This window comes from Neovison vison, chromosome 1 (assembly GCF_020171115.1).
Source record: "Neovison vison isolate M4711 chromosome 1, ASM_NN_V1, whole genome shotgun sequence".
Taxonomy (NCBI): domain Eukaryota; kingdom Metazoa; phylum Chordata; class Mammalia; order Carnivora; family Mustelidae; genus Neogale; species Neogale vison.
The window spans coordinates 173,297,278-173,300,839 of record NC_058091.1 but is presented as its reverse complement, the minus strand read 5'-3'; the positions used below and the strand labels follow the sequence as shown (position 1 = coordinate 173,300,839).

The window sequence follows — 3,562 nt, the reverse complement described above, 5'->3', positions numbered from 1 at the left end:
TTATTTAAGGGTTCTTTTCTCCTGTCTCCTTATGAACTCATCCTTTCTTCCTTTTTCTTCCTTTTCTTTTTTTAAATTAACATATAATCTTTTGTTTGTTTAAGGGATACAGTTCTGTGATTCATCAGTCTTAGACAATTTACTTTTCCTCCTTTTTCAAATATGGCCTCCACAAAGAAGTCTTTGAAATCTAGGTTTGCTGATCCCTCCAAATGAATAACCCCTACTCTAAATAATTACAGATATTTATTAGTATTTCTTTACTTACTTGTTCCAAGGATACAGAAATTCACATTTTTTCTTCTTGATTTAGGTCTCCTTTTAGAGAATTTCTGTATCTTTGAACTGGGTCTGAATTATCTTTTTGTAGTATCTTATCTATATTAAATGCTAGGTTTATTGAAACTGTACTCCAACAGGGACTTTATTACATAATATATAGTAGATATTTCATGAACTTACCAATTTAAATTGAGGATCACTTTCAAAAGATGAGGATATCCACCTTGAAATAAAGAAAAATACTCTTTACTATAAAATATCTGTTTCTCTGTTTACTTCAGTAATGCATAACGAATTAATGTGACCGGGAAGAGGCAAGAAGAAGTATAATGGGTTTAGTGAGCATTCTTTATTTAAATGTCTCCAAGAGACTGGGAAATTCTCAGGTGAAAAGGGGTTGGCTAGGCCTTTCCTGCTTCTAGTTGAGGTCCACCCTTAGTAAGGTTCTGATTTCCCAACTGATCTTAACAATCGCTGGTCAACATCCTTCCCTTGGAAGGAATGGGGACAGCAGGAGAAGGAAGTGAAATTCAGCCCTGTTCTTATTCACAGTCCTTACTAGAATGGGTGTGGATATTTTCTCATTCCCTCTCTCTTCCACACTAGTGATTTGCTTTCCTGTTCTGAATTAACTTCCAAGAAAGTGTTAGGACATTTTGTCTTACGCCATACATATATGTAATCCATGTATAATAGTAAGCATATTTCAGGCTCAGTTGAATGTTTTGGAAATTGAGGAAAGGTCAGGTTATAGTAAACTCTCTTTTTTTTAAAGAAAGTTTTTTTTTTTTTTTTAAGATTTTTATTTATTTATTTGACAGAGAGACACAGTGAGAGAGGAAACACAAGCAAGGAGAGTAGGAGAAGGAGAAGCAGACTTCCCGCTGAGCAGGGAGCCCGATTGAGGACTTGATCCCAGGACCTTGGGATCATGACCTGAACCGAAGGCAGACACTTTAATGACTGAGCCACCCAGGCACCCATGGGAATAGAAATAAAATATAGCTCCTAGTTCTATCCATGAATATACTAGTTCAGCAACCTCTGAGCTATGACTTAATGGAGGCCAGTGTGTGGATCCCTTCCAAAAAGAGAATATAAGATTTAGACAAAAGAATCTGAATGAGGAGTCGCAGGAGTAGAGATGCCTCAACAAAAGTCAGGAATATGACTGCGCATCACGAGAGACTGCATTCAGTAGATAGAACATACATTCACGTTAGACCAGAGCATTTCACAATGGTAATAAAGCATCCTGTAGTATACCAACATTTCTGTATAATGTCTGACCAAACCACCTTGCTGATAAATCATTAATCACTTCAGTATAGTGAATGAATCTTACAGAGACAAATGTCATACATTTAAAAAGTGTTTTTCATTTACCTTTGCATTAGTACTTAAAATGCACATTTCTATTTCAAGTTAACATTTAAAAATTACTCTAATACAACAACAGTGTAAATACAACCCTGTAGTTACAAAAAAATGCTAAACTGGGATCCACAGTAAAGTTATTCTCATGTTTACAAATATGATTCTGAAATAAATACTACTTCTAAGCAGCTGTTAGCAGCTTTCTAGGTTTGGTTTAAGTACACATATTTTCGGTTGTGGGGAAGCTTATAATACTGTATTCCATGCAGTGTTCTGAAAGGGTTAAGAGCCAGCCAACCCTAAAACGTGAAGTACTCACTCAGTCTGCAAAACATCTAGAGAAATGTTAAATGGGATTCTCACATAACATCAAAAGCTTGTGATACTCTGCAGTACCTGGTAGTACTCCAGGATTGCCATTATGTCCTCTTCTAACTAATTTTGACAGAAGAGTTTAAAAAGGAGTGTATTTTACTACTATCAAGTGCATTTAGAAGAGACATATTTCTTTTGTGTTAATTGGACTCCCCTGAATGACCTAGCTAGTTAACTGGTAACTAGTAATTTGGTTACCAGGCAAATCAAGCTGCAAGAAAAGAAGCCAATATTTAAATTACTGTGCTTTTGTGTGACCCATTCAAATGATCTGTTTTCAACATAAACATAAAAATGCAATATGAGATGCCTAACAAGCATCAGCAAGCACCAGCAACAAAACCAAGACAGCTTCTGTTCTTCTAAGGTTTAGGCTTTGCCCAGAATTCCTTATCCATGGAATAGCCCATACCAAGAGTCATTGCTCCCACAACAAAGCCTTCTGCTGCCACACGCACGTGGTGGATCAGGTGAACAGACATTTTAGGATTTCCCCTGTTCTTCAATTTAAGTAATCCATATGCAACTATTGCTGCATACTTTGCCATTCCAGTGGGAACAGATGGGGCCTCTCTAGCTTTTTGGATAAGTTTAGATCCCTGAACTTCATCATATGAAGAAAGAGAAACATCCATGCTGGTTCACATATTGGCTGAAGAATCAACCTACAATGACAGGACTTAGGCCTCAACTAAGAACCCATTCTCTCTGGAGAACTTCTTGAGAATCCCTTATGGTGAGATGAGGGAAGGTGGGGGAGTTACCTGAAAAGAAAAATAAATTTCCTCTACCTACCTCCCCCCATGATTTAGAGCAGTGCATTAAATGACAGGACTGAGACTATTCTGTGTATTTTTCCTTTTCTTCCAACAACCTATTTACCCTGTTGGGAAAAATATCTTACTTTGTTGCCAGAGACAACTGAATTATGCCAGTTTATTAAGAAAATCCTTAGTTATAACTGAGTCTTAGCTAAGCCACTTGATAACTTCTTTTACTTGGGTTCTCCATAATAACCACTCTTCAGGGGAGAATTTGGGAAATTTCAAAGAATTGGTTAATCTGTGTAATTGTTATCTTACCTATATTGAGTGATGTAGTACTTTTGTGGGTTTTTTTGGGGGGGGTTTCTTAAGCAGTGGCTTACAGCCCCCCCCCCTTTTTTTTTGTTTTCTGTTTTTTTTGTTTTTGTTTGTTTGTTTAGTAGCTTGAATCTGAACACTGAATGTGGGACTTGAACTCCTGAGCTGGAGATCTAGAGTCACGCCCTGCACTGACTGAGCCAGCCAGGCACCCCTGCCCTTATGTTTTCACATCTACTTCTCTGTTGCCTCAAACTTAGTTTCTCTATTCCTTATCTTAAAGTAAGTAGTAGTCTTGTCAGTACAAACATCTTTGATGTGCAAGTAGGTTGAAATTTGTTTAAAACATGTCCAGAGTGGTTTAGATTGAAGAGAAAGGAGACTTTTTTTTTTTCTTTCATGAAATAACTTCTGTAACCATCATGCTTCACCAGTGAGGTGGTTCC

The 3,562-nt window shown here is 37.1% G+C and overlaps 1 pseudogene; it reads right to left on the bottom strand.

Moving 5' to 3' along the window:
* Positions 1-2,396: 2,396 nt before the first annotated feature.
* LOC122900825 lies at positions 2,397-2,681 on the bottom strand (annotated as a pseudogene).
* Positions 2,682-3,562: the final 881 nt, after the last annotated feature.